The sequence below is a fragment of the Sus scrofa genome, chromosome 15 (assembly GCF_054392235.1).
Source record: "Sus scrofa isolate SSC_HxYL_T2T_F1_AM1 chromosome 15, Sscrofa_HxYL_maternal_Yorkshire_Landrace_v2.0, whole genome shotgun sequence".
NCBI lineage: Eukaryota > Metazoa > Chordata > Mammalia > Artiodactyla > Suidae > Sus > Sus scrofa.
In genome coordinates, this window is record NC_139397.1 from 33572001 (window position 1) to 33585515 (window position 13515).

The window sequence follows — 13515 nt, forward strand, 5'->3', positions numbered from 1 at the left end:
GTGATATTTTCAAGACAAAGGGAAGTGTTTGGCATCTCTTTGCTAATAAAGAAGTACATTTAGGGACACTAATTTGGCATTCAATTTCAGGGGAGGCAAAAGCAGGAGTATTTTGTCACTGAGCGTGTGTTTTGGACATATATTTAGTTAGCGTGCACACCTGTAATTACACTGAGCATATCTGCAGCAGCACTTGTGTTTCTTTTCAGATGTTTTTAAATATGTCATCACGTCTACCCTCACGGGGGAAAAAAATAATTATTCAAAAACAATGGAAGATGTAAACCTTCTAGTTCAGCTAATAACAAGCTCACTGCCTTTGTGGCACTAAGCTGCATTGTCAGCAGCCCAGAAAAGATCAGACCCCCCCAAAAAATACTACTGAGTGCCCCTCCCCCGTAGGCTCAGCAGTTGACGCATGGACTGATGTTTGCATGCCCACATATTTGCACACAGTCGCTGTTCTTTCTACAAGCTTTGAGAAAAAGACACTCTGTAGACCACAGCCAACTGCTGTCCCAAGTGTCATTAGTATTAACTACAGTGACCAAAAAAACTAAGTTAAGAAAAGGAAGATCAGAGCATTTGCTTTCTTTTCTTGAGGAGCCAAGACACCAGAATGCAAGTTTCTCTGTGGAGAGCTGTTATCTTCAAGCTGTGTTTTAAATTTTTAGAAATCTATCCTCCCTTTCCTAGCAATATATAATATAACAACAGTATAGGAAATTTATTCACATGTTCAAACCCTTTGATTTTCCAGGAAACCACATGGAAGCGATTGTTGGCAATGACCCCCTCTGCCTCTAATCGATGTCCCAGCGATTGTTGGCAATGACCCCCTCTGCCTCTAATCGATGTCCCAGGAGTTCCCTAGTAGCTCAAGGGGTTAAGGACTTGTGTTGTTACTGCTGTGGCTCTGGTTACTGCTGTGGGGTGTCCCTGGCCTGGGAACTTCCACATGCTACCAGTGTGACCAAAATACTTTTTTTTTTTTTTTTTTTTTAATATTCCAGGAAAAACAGCCATGTTTACCCATCCAGGGCTGGCCACCTCGCACACTTGCCTGAGCATCCATTGCCTGGTGGCAGGGGGGCCCTAGTGATGTTCCTCAACACCGAAATAACCCAGTTCCCTGAGCAACACATCCTCCAAAGTTCCCTCCTGTCAGCCAAGAGACCCCCCCGGAAGCCTGCTCACCTATTAATCTCCAAGGGTTTCTCCTGTCAAATTTCAGCCTAAACTTGAAATACACACAAATTTGCTTATTTCTTTCCTTGGAGTTTGCTACCCTCAGAACACTCAGTAAATCTGAAAACAAAATAGGCCAAGTAACATACTGATCTGATGAATAGACTGAAAAAGAAAATCACCTTACGTCAAGAGTATATTCTGAAGCACCTGGTTACAGCTGCTGGATGGGAACAAAAATCAACATTTTTCTGATTAAAAAAAGAACACTGCATAGGAAATGGAGAACTTTTTTTTTTCATTGCTTTAAGAGGTATGGGTGCTTCCAGCCACCTGTGCTCTTCCAAGTGTGTTCTTAAGTTACTTCTTGTTTTTAGCTTGTGCAGCTCTGATTGAAAGGTTCACCTCATTAACTGTGAAGGAGCCAGGAAGCTCACCTTACCTAGGGAAGCCACAGACCTTCAGAGATTTCTCTATTTTTTTTTTTTTTTCCTATTCCTAGCCACTGAATTTCAGAGAACAAGTAACAGCCATCTTCATCTGAGGACTTATTTCGTAGGACATGGAAATTGAGCACAGGGTTTTAGATGTGGGCTGTGCCACACTGTGGGAGGTTTTGCTTCTGGTGGCAAGAATCTAGAAAGGCAACGAGAACCACCTTGTGCTTACCACACGTTGAACACAGCACAGCTTCTAAAGCCAATGGAGGATGGGCAAGGAGAAAAGGCAGGGATGTGGGGCAAGAGGAGGGAAGTTATATGATTGCTCTTCTCCAATCCTGTCTGTTCTCTTGATCTGTTGTTTACCTAACCCTTATTCTCCTGTTACCTTCACCCCCTTTCCCTGGCGTCAACTGCCCTTAATTGGCCATCCCTTCAAAAGCAGCAGCTTCCTAAAAGGCAAGACCCTAGCATCCCAGGTAGGAGGCAAGGGACAAGGGCAGATAAGGATTGTGGCTGCTTCATAGTTTTAGCCAGGATCAAATTCTTGCTCTGCAAAAGAAAAAGCTGAAGTAAGTACTTAGGTACCTTAGTCTGAACAAGTAGCAGAAGATGGGGAACCAGACCAGAGATTTTTTTCAATGATGAAAAAAGCAGGGAAAGTTAGGCTTTCTGATCACAGAAGTAAATAGTCATGAAAGCAAATACAAATCTGGGGAACAAGTGAGACAAGGAACTGAGTTTGAAATGGTCAGGGATTAAAAGATGAGGCATCTGACAGGTCATGAGATAGAAGAATGATGTCAATTGATTATTGAGGACATTTTCCCCATGTCAGTTTCAGCGCTACTGTGCTCTCTGCTAATTTCCCTTGCACCTCTCACTTCTAACAACAACTTGATGGGGTCAAAACTGTTACTTTCATTGTGTATAGGAGGAAGTTGAGTCTAAGAGGTTAGTTACCCAAGGGCTACAGCCAGAACCCATGCTTGCTGAGCTCCAAAATCCACAAGCTATATATATATATTTTTTTTTCTCAGACACAATATTGTCTCTCACATGTTCAGCTGGAAAAATGAAACACAAAACATGAGCCACCATATGTAATAGATCTTAATCAGCCCTGCCGCTAGAAATATAAGCCACATATGGAATTTTCAAATCTCAACCACTTTAAAAAAAAGATCAGTTTTAATGTTTTTAATCTGATATGTCTCAGATATCATTTCACATGCAGTTTCAACACACAACCAAATTATTTATGCAATGTTTTGCTTTTTTGTTTGTGTGGCTTTCATTCTTAAAGGACATTTCAGTAGGGACCAGCCCCCTGTGGCTAGTGGCTAGTACAGATTCAAGTAATCCTTCATACCTCACCTAAAGCAGCAAGGCTCCTTATTTCCTCAGCTGCCCATTCCCTCTACTGCCCACTTCCCAGACACACCCCTAGAGTCCTGCCAAGCCTAGGAAACCCCCAAGGAATCTCCTGCATAGCCTGCTCTTATCATCCTAAGGTTCTGACGATGCATCATCAAGGTAGAACCCTGATCACATGTCTGAAGACGCCTTCTCACAGTAGAGACCAAGTTTATCCAGTCTTTTCACATTAAAGCCTACCCTATAAGGGAATTACAAATTATTTTAAGCGCAAATAATTCTGAAAGCACAGAATTATGTTTTGTATTCCTCATGCTAAGCCTTGCCTAGTCATTCTAGAATAAACCTATATTGTGCCAAATACCTGCCAGGGCTGCTAGACTGTACCTCCCCACCTCAACCGGAGATGGGGAAAAGGGCTATCCTCTTGTGCTTTGAAAGATGATTTTGTTCTCAGAAAATGGAACATTGTGCACACAGGTACAGCCAATGGCAAATGGGAGTTGTGTGCCCATGGGCAACCTAACAGAGGTCAACCTTGGGTGGTGGTTGGGGTGGGGGGTGGAATCCAACTAGCCCACTGGTAAAATTGTTATATAACAACAGGCTCACTTTCACATTTCAAAAAAAAAGGTCATGGAGTTCCCGTCGTGGCACAGCAGAAAAGAATTCAACCAGGAACCATGAGGTTGCAGGTTTGATCCCTGGCCTCGCTCATTGGGTTAAGCATCTGGCTTTGCTGTAGCTCCAATTTGACCCCTAGCCTGGAGATTTCCATATGCTTCGGGTGCAGCCCTAAAAAGCAAAGCAAAACAAAACAAAAAAACGAAAGCTCACTGCCTTAGATGACACATTGCTGAGAATAAACACCATGACAAAAAGTAATTTTTTATTCTACTGGTTCAGCACTGGTCCCAGCTACTCTGTGGCTGAGAAAAAGCTTTAAAGTTTTATTCACGCCTTCATAGAGTAAAGATTTGACTAAATTTACGTTTGGCTGCAATCAATTTGGACTCATATTACATATGGAAAAATCTATAACACTTTGGTCTGTGTGGTGTAATGTGTAGCCCGCAGTTAAATAACTTTAGTATGAACTTGAATGAAGATCAGTGAACTGAACGCAGTCGGGTAAAGCAGGGAAACTGTTTTAAGTGAATTCTTGATAGATCTGTATTGTACTCCCAACAGCGTTGCACTCTGGGTTAAGAAATACCTTCACATCCTATCTGTTTCTCCATATAAAGTACTTCCATTTTTCCTCTTCGATCACTGCGCTGAAATGACAAGAGCCATTAGATGGTGACACAGATTTATTCTCAGCAGGGTCATGTTGTTTAAAAAACAGAAGTAATGCAGATGTCCAACAGCATCCCGCACTGAAGCCTGACATTTCAACAACATTTGAGCCGGTTTAGTCTTCAGCAATGCATTAAGCTCTGCCATCTGAGATTGGCTGCATCGTACACCTGCCACTGTGCTTTGTTTTCTCCCTTGCAGTCTTTAAAGTGAAGGTAACTATTTGTGGGTCCCCCAGAAATCATCCTTGAGTCATCAGAAAATAAGAGAGCCAGAAGGGAACAAGCGACAAAACTGAGGGAGGCTAAGAGATTTGCCCAATATCTCATAGGGCAAGTGGCGGGACCCCCACTCCTGCTATCTTGCCACACTGCTCAGAACACTGGATTCTGCCCTAGATTGACAAACAAGCCTTTCATTGGTTTTCAATGTGGTGGAATTGTTTTGTTTTGCTTTTCAGTTTTAGGCTCATGTGTTGATTATTCACAGTGTAAAATACAATGAGAGGCAGGTCCATGCCAGACCTCAGCTCAATTCAGCTCAGCCCCTCTAGACATGGTCTGGATTCCATTATAGAACCACATCCCTCAAGAGCAGCCATGTAACAAAGCTCTGGAGCCCATGCTTTCCCCAAAAAAGAAGGTGAAGTTTGCCTAAAGGAACTGAAGAATCTTTGGAAAACAAAATAGGATTCCAGGTCATGACCTGGTGACCAAGTCTATAAGGTCACAATCGGTCCACCCATTCATCTATCCGTCTGTGTCTGTCTATCCATCCATCTGCTCATCCATCTTTCTTACATAAGCACTTGCTAGAAAAGAATACTTAGCTCATACTAAGAGGAAAAGATCTAGAAATATGATCCTTCCCCAAGCAAATGTGTTTTGTGTGATTTGAAGGAATCCCAGGAGCTCCTGCTGTGGCGCATCTTGGGAGCACTGGCACGCAGGTTTGATCCCTGGCCCTGCACGGTAGATCTGTAATTCTATAGCTGCAGGTTAGGTCATGACTGCAGCTTGGATCTGAACCCTGGCCAGGGAGCTCCATATGCCACAGGGCAGCCAAAAATGGAAAAAAAAAAAAAAATCCCAAAGATTTGCTTTCCCCCTGATGTTAAAGTCCCATTTAACTGAATCATTGAAGCCTTGAGGACACAGGAGAATGTTGAGAATGATTTAGGATTTCACCATCCTCTCCCTGCCCCAATATTCCAACTTCTCTCTAACCCCAACCACAGTGAGCAAGAGTTAGAGCCCCACCCATAGTCTCTGATGATAAAAAGCTGAGGAAAGACAAGACAGCCATAGCCTGGTGACTGTCTACAAAGGACCATGAGGGCGATCTGGGCCAAAGAACATTATGGGCATTGAGTAGGGCTGGCTGACCTTCCCACAGGTGGGATCACTCAGAAAATGAAAGTAAGAGTTTGCCTGGAAAACAGCAGCCCAGCAAAGACGGGCAGGAGCAGGGGCCGCATACCTTCTGAGAGCTGCAAGGCTTGGTGTGGTCAGAACAAAGGGGTGAGTGGAGACAGTGGGAAAGGAGGCTGGGGAGCGGGTACTCCAACAGGATTTGTGGGCAATAAATTATCCCTCAGATAGCAAGGTGGGGAACAGCTGCTTGTCAACTGACATTTAAATCACAATTGCCAGTGGAAAGCATACTGTTAGTTGAAGAAGAGCAGGGAAGAGATAAATATAACCAGTCAAAGGTTTTAGCACTTTCGTGATTGGTGTCTTTGCATTTGCCAGCCTGCTTCTGCCAGCCAGTAGAGACATTGATCTCACTCACTGGCTTTGCCCAAGGAACCCAAATCAGGCACCAACCTTGGTTTAGTCTCTGACTTCTGAGACAGTGGTTCTCAAAGGGAGAGGTGGGGGGAACCGTCCCAGAAGGGCCACATCAGCACCCCTGGGGGAACTTGGCTTGATGGAGCCTGGCAGTCTGGGGTTAACAAGGCCACCAGGATGTTGTTGGTGCTCACTCAATAACTCCAGGTCTAAGGGAAGCACAAATTGAGGTGGAGCCTGGATCAGAGGGCATTCGTGTAGCTCCATTGCAGTCATGGGCTTGTCTTTGACGCAGCCTCACATCTGAATGAGTGTAACTCTGAGCTGACAGTAGCTCTGAAACCTTCCTTCTGGTTCCTCTCATTCCTGAGCATAGCCACCCCCTTTGGCCTTGCCTCTACCCGTCTTCTCTCCCTCTGTCTCCCGTCCCTTCCCATTTCTTCCTCTCCTTTCCTTTTCCTTTCTTTACATGTTTCTCCAGTAAAGCAATGGCATCATTCCTTTCTCTTCCCTCTGCTCCTTTCCTGCTCTTCACCACCTCCCCCGACCCACCTTTTCCCAAGGTCACCGTAACCAAGCCCACAGCCAGCCTTGCTGATGTTGCCAACACACACTTCTTCCCTACCCTTTATTTTCTTGCACAGTTTTGAGAAGCTGCCGGCAAGCTTCCAGGAAGCTTCCAGGAAGGATGATCACCGCTCATTGCTCGGTTTGCCAAAGGAAAGTGAGGGGCTTCAGAAGCAGCACAGGAGGGGTGTGAGGAACACAGGTGATAGCTGGGCATTGGATCTCCTCTCCTGAGAGCCACCCCATGTCCTGTGTCCTCTGACCCTGCCAAAGCTTGCCTGGACACCTTGCAGTCACTTTTCCCATGAACTTCGTTTAAAACATTGTTCTGCCTTCTCGTTCTCTTTCCTATTGAGGAATGCTCTTTAGGAGAAGATAGAATTGCTGTTGGGATTTGGTTTTCAGAGAAGGGTGCAGGTCACTGCTTTAAAATGATGCAAAGGCCACAGATGGCTGCTTCTGTCCATGAAGACAGATGGTTTGCTGTCCCCTTCTTGCCCTCCCTATCTGAGGGAGCCCAGGAAAGGACAGTCTCCCCAATATGGCTCCATCCAACATGTGGAGAAGTTAGAGGCTCAGATTCTCGATGGCCTGCAATTTGCAAAGCATTACATCTACCCCATTCTGCTCTGTAAGCTTCAGTGCAAGGAGAGAAACTACAGAGCACTGCAACAACATACGTATTTCTCAAACCAGCCTTCCTGTCTGAGAGCTGGAGGACAGCCACTCGCACTCCAAGGAAGCAGCATTTAGGGTCTTCATTGTGGTTTAGTGCCTCTGTTCAGCTATGAATGCATGGTAAATGTTCAACTGGAATCTGTTAAATAAATATTTTTCTATGTGGATCTCAACTGTCTGCAGCTGTGTGGCTCTCTGTGCAGTCTGTTCTGAATCCACTGGCAGTGAAGTCCCAGTGGACTGGGACCGGGATAGCCACCAAAGCCAGAAGCTGTTTCTGAGCAGACAGGTGAAGCCAAATGCTTCCTCCCTAGTAGCACACATCCTGGGAGTGGGAGGTGGTGACAGGGCCATGCTGCCCCCAAAGCCTGCAGAGGGCCGGGGGAGGGGGGAACGACAGACCCTGTGATGACGAAGCCAGCCCCTCCAGGGGATCAATTCATACCGCCCCTGCAATGGCCACCATGCCACTTATAAACACCACTTAATGGCTGAAAGGCTGCTATTTCTAATAGGATTTAATTCCCTGAGATGGTAGAGAATTAAAACCCCAGAATGCACGCACTGGGAAAACAAAAAACCCTCAGAGGCGAGTGTACTGGTGAGCCAGCAGAATCTGAGGAGAAGCGAGAAGAGATGCCCAAATTCACATAGCCCACGAGTCCTGTTAGTGTTTGCACTGGTCACAAGCTCCCCTCAGAGCCCAATGAAACCAAGTGTCTCTTGGCTAAAGCAGGACTCCACTAAGCCCATGCAGCAGAGGCAATTCAGGCATTTTGGGAGTGCAGAGGGGCGCGAACATGTTTGTGGATACTGGTCTCTGCTTAAGGGTGTCTCTATGCAGAGGGACCCAGACTGTGGGAGAACCAACGCTGGGTGCTTGTGACCGAGGCAGGCCCCAATGGGGCGAGCAGCCCCTCAGTCTATTCTTTCTTGTCTCCAGGCCCCTGCACATGCTGATTCCCCTGCCTGGACCACATTTTCTTCATCCTTTGCTCGTCTTTCTCTCTCCCCTCCTTCCTCTGCCTCTCATCCTGACTGCCCGTGCTTGGTCCAGGTCTTATTCTACAAGTTTCTACACAATGTCACTGCCTCCAGGAAGCCTTCCTTGTCTCCACAAGCCTGGATCAACTTCCCTACTATGAGATCACCAACACCTTTACTACCTGCCCTTTCGTCATGACACTGCAGTGTAAACTAGACCATAAACTCCATGAGATCAGGATATTCCATCTTCACCGCTGTATCCTTGGCACATGGTAGAACATCTTTACTTAGTAACTGCTCAATAAACATTTGCACGAGGGAGAGGGGCTGTTGGGAGTCAGGTGAGAAGCTCGACAGGAGAGCCTTTAACATGCATTCACCTAACGTATATTTATATTCCATTTGAAGCCAGCTTCCCTATCCACAGGGGTCAGTACTAAGCCTGATGCAGAGCCCAGCGCCTGAATTATTTCTATCCTCATCCAGATAAAAAGAGGAAGAGAGAATAGGACTTGGAAGAAGGGGTCACCTTTTCATTTAAGCAAGGCCAGGACCCAAGAAGGAGGTCTAGACCAAGGTGAGAAGCCTTGGGTCTGAAAAGTGCCTTCAGATGCCAACAGCTTTAGTCTGTCATGTGCTACATCTCAGCCCTGAGTTCTCTGCAGTAAACACTCCTGTCTTTTCCCAAGGTGGTCTCTTGGGGTACAGAGCACAGGTGAGGATCAGTGGATGAAAACGGGATATAGAAAAGCCACAGTTACCAAAGATCTGGGTTGGGAGACATTCACTTGTCCCCCAATAATTCACTTTAGGATGGTGATTCACTAAATCACAGTCCCCCACGAAGATGCTGCATGTCTTTATCAGAGAAGCTGCAGCCCCCAAACCCAAAGCATAAGGGTTGGGGTCTGAACCAAAGGGGGGAAACACATAGACATGTAAACAAATCACTTAGAAGAGCATTTGGCAAAGTTTACCAGAAACTTTTCTATGTTACATGCTTATATGACCTCAGGAGAATGAACTCTTGCAGTTATAACCCTAAGTTTCCACCTGGGCACAACTTGTTTGTAGAGGCAGAAGGCTTGGGGAGAGCAGAAGATGAAGATGTTAACTCCTCAGACTAACTCCCCACCCACTGTATGCCTATCATAAATTTTCCAATAACGTACCTCTTGGCACCTCTGGCTTTGCCTTCACCTGACCTAAGCAACCCCACCCACCAAGGGATGCTCGGTTTTCATCTCTAAAGCGCAGGCTTTTATATATATAATGGAGATGCTGGGATGATTAGATGAGATAATAGATATAAAGTGCTAAATTCAGTACCTGGAGCCAGATAAGGAAGGGTTCCTTGTTAATTATCACTATAAGCACCTCTGTGATCACCTCCACCTCCATCACCTCCTCCACCACTGTCATCTCCACCACGACCTCCACCTCCATCACCATCATCACCATCTCTGATACCGTATTTACCATCATCATCGTTTCCATCTTCACTTCTACCACCATAATCACCACCACCACTTTACCACCAGCCTTCTCACTGCCACCGAGACAGCTCCCAGAGGTTAGAGATCCAGAAGGCTGACTAGAACCACAGGATGTCAGACACCTTCCAATTCTCAACTCACAGATAAGGCCCAGAAAACTTCTGTGATTTTACCAGGATTTTCCTGTTAATCAATGGCAGAGAGAGACTCAAGTCTTCAGTCTCCAGATGTACAGGCCAAACTTCTTTCCATCACCTAGAAATGGGGCGCCCACCACTCTGCCCTGAGGCCCTGACTTGTTTATCCCTCCCTCAATTCACACATAGGATTGGGGCATTAAGGAGTTATATAGGCATGGAGTGGAAGCTGTCATAAAGAAGGACATTGATAGAAGGTAGGATTGTGAGAAGAAGGAAAAATCCCAAATTCCAGGAAGATGGGAAGCCTGAGTCTCTCCCCCATACCCTGGCCCTACACACTTCATCTCCAGGAGGAATGACAAGGAGCACAAAGGCTCTATAACTTTCTGATCTTCGGTTAGCCAGGCTAAGGTCTCCTCTCCACTTGACCCTGATCCTCGCTCCTCTGCTCCATCCTCTACTCCCATCTCAGCACACGCACACCCACCCCCAATGCCCAGAGCCACATAGTCAGAGACTGAGCTAAGGTGCAATGGAAAGGGTAAGGGCTTGGATTTGGAGTCAGACAGACTGGGTTTGAAGGTCAGCCCAGTTTTTCTGCCATTTACCAGCTGTGTGACCGAGATGGGACCATGGCTTATATCTCTGTGAAATGGGTAAAATAATAGCATCTCCCCCAAGGAATTATTTTAAGAAAAGCTCAAAGAGATATGTGCAAATAAAGTGCTGAGCACAGCGATGATCACTGAATCGCCACTCATATTACTACACAATCCAATCAGCTGCCCTGGGTGGGGTGGGGGGAGGTAATACCAGCTGAAGTTAGTAACAGTGCATGTGTATTTGAGACACCATTCCACCTACGTAGTTTACACTTGTTTAAAACTTAGAGTAAGTCCCACAGATGGCCACTACGTAATTCCATAGCTATTATATAGATAAGTTGAGGTGTGGATATTTAAATGACCTGCCTAAACTCACAGCTGCCAGACGTTGGACCCAGGCATCCTGGTCCAGAGTCCATGCTGAACGCGCCAACCCAGTAGCCCACTCTTAGCTGGAGAGCCCCTCTGGAGGAGAATTAAAGATCAAACGCTTTCTGAATTCCAAATTCAAATTAAGGTATCTCAATTCAAAAGGCCGTGAGTTCAGAAATAAATTTCTTTCTGTGGGTGTCATAGTGAAGAACAGAATCTCAACTGTCAAGAAATAAAAACTCCCTCTAACACATCTCAATGACAAGGAAAGGTATCATCTTCAAAGAGTCTTTTTTATGTGTAAGGTGATCACAGTAAACTTTCCTGTTACTGTAAGAGAAGCTTGATGGAATTCAAAGAAGCAAATGCTTTGAATAGGCTCTACTCCTGCAAAATGTCTGCTTTTGATTGGATTTATTTGATGGGAAGCAAGAATCTCTGCTCCACCCCCAGTTCCATGCACAGGAAGAGTTTGGGGAAGGATACTTTCCTAAGTTCATATAGATTCAGAATTAAAAACTATTCTCACTCATCATAGACTCATCTCCCCATCCCCATAAATACATTCTACAATTTAATTTCAAAGTAAATTAAAAAATGAGTTCAGTTCCTCTTTATCTGCACATATCATGTAAGTTAGCAATGGAATTCCTGGAACAATCTATAGTCAAATGCCAGGACAGGAAGGCCAAAAAAAAAAAAAAAAAGAAATCATCTGATGGGAGAGATATCAAAAGAGGTTTATGAAGAAGTCAGGCTTATATTGCATTTTATTTAAACTGGGGGGGGGTCTCAGCTGAAATCAGTAAAGCTCTCAGACAAGTCGAGAAGATGCTATCAGGCTTCTAAGAGTTTTGTATCAAGAATGATCAGATGAGGATGCCTCCCTATTAATGATTTAAAAATGAAATAACTGTAGCATAACATCGTAAGCATAAATCCCTCCTGGTGGATTTTGTTTGCAGGGGGCAAAAAGCACTGTGAGGAAATAGTCTTGCAGATTTGGGAACATTAAGTATCTCCTTTCTTATTCAAGTGCAGCAGTAATTGTCAGCAATACACATTATTATTCATAGTAAACCCAGTCCAGTCCAAAATAATCACATCCTGCTTTAATTTTTAAAGCTATTCTGCATCTATTATCTCACTTGCTGTCTCCTCCACCTGATGACCAAATGGCAATGTAATAGGGAAGAAGAAATCAGACTCCATATTGATTCTGTTTCTTTCACTTTAATCTTTGTATTCTATTGCTTTTGCTACAAGTTAAGAATGTTGCCTATGGCTTGAAATACAAAGGATAGCCCACACTACAAGCTCCGAATTTTTTTTTTTTTTTTTTTTTTTGTCTTTTTGCCTTTTCTAGGGCTGCTCCCATGGCATATGGAGGTTCCCAGGCTAGGGGTCTAATCAGAGCTGTAGCCACCGGCCTACGTCAGAGCCACAGCAATGCAGGATCCGAGCCACATCTGCAAACTTCACCACAGCTCACAGCAATGCCGGGTCCTTAACCCACTGAACAAGGCCAGGGATCAAACCCGCAACCCCATGGCTCCCAGTCGGATTTGTTAACCACTGTGCCACAACGGGAACTCCCAAGCTCTGATATTTTAAGGTATAACACTTTTCCATTCATAGGGAAAAAGTTACAGAAGAGAGAATAACATTTGTCTTGTTGGAGGGTTACAGGAGCAGTGACCTGAGTGGACAGCAGCAAGAGCAAAGGATTCTGACACCAAGAAGTCTACAACAACCAACAACACTCCTCCTCTTTTAATATAAAAGAAACCCAAATTATAACCAAGGCAAGATGGTTCTTTGGGACACAAGTCCACCATCTTCTTGGTCTTTTGGCTTTCTGAATAAAGGCACAATTCCTTGCCCCAAAAACTCGTCTCTTGATTTATTGTGTGTCGAGAAGTACGAGCTTGGAGTTGGTAACAGCAGAGTACCTCCAGGTGCTCTCCTAGTGTAAACTCATTAATTCCCCTCTCTCGGTACCTCCTCCGTATCTGACTTGAAATACCATCTCTAGAGATATGCAATTCCCAAATCAACACTGCCGGCCTCAGTAGACACCCAAAGCCAGCCCCTTACTCAATAACATGCCTTAGACACCTCATGTGCATCTATACTGGGACATCTCTAAACTGAATTAATGACCACCCACCTTCCCAAACCTGTTCTCCCTCCATTGCTCCCAATTTTAATAAACTCTACCACCATTTACTGAGATTTTCTACCTGGAAACCTGCAAGTCATTGTTCCACTTCCTCCCCATCCCTCCCAAATCCAACCCATCTCTCAGCCTGTCAGTCATCCCTCCCAAATCTGTCTCCTTCTTGCCACCCCAAATGTAAGATTCACTCAGTGGGGCTGCCTTTATCTCATGCCTGGATCTGGCAGAAACTCCCTAATTGGTTTTGTCTGAAATAATTCTTGCCCAAGCCATACTCCACACAAGCCAGGATCATCTTGTCTTGTTTAAAAAGCTCATGTCATCCCCTTGCTTAAAACCTTTCAATGGCTTATTACAGAAATCTTAGAATAAAGTTCCACATTTTTAACAAGTCCAC

The 13515-nt window shown here is 44.9% G+C and overlaps 2 protein-coding genes across 6 annotated transcripts in view; one reads left to right on the plus strand and one right to left on the minus strand.

Moving 5' to 3' along the window:
- The window catches only part of LYPD1 (LY6/PLAUR domain containing 1), a 45945-nt gene extending 38433 nt beyond the window's left edge, over nt 1-7512 (plus strand). The window contains exon 4 of one of the 2 annotated variants that reach the window (XR_014828683.1): nt 761-7512. The gene's annotated coding sequence lies outside the window, so the exon portion shown is untranslated. The remainder of the gene's footprint in view (nt 1-760) is intronic. The other variant, XR_014828684.1, reaches the window with a different exon arrangement.
- Nucleotides 1-13515, minus strand: part of GPR39 (G protein-coupled receptor 39) — a 264572-nt gene that overhangs the window by 27622 nt on the left and 223435 nt on the right.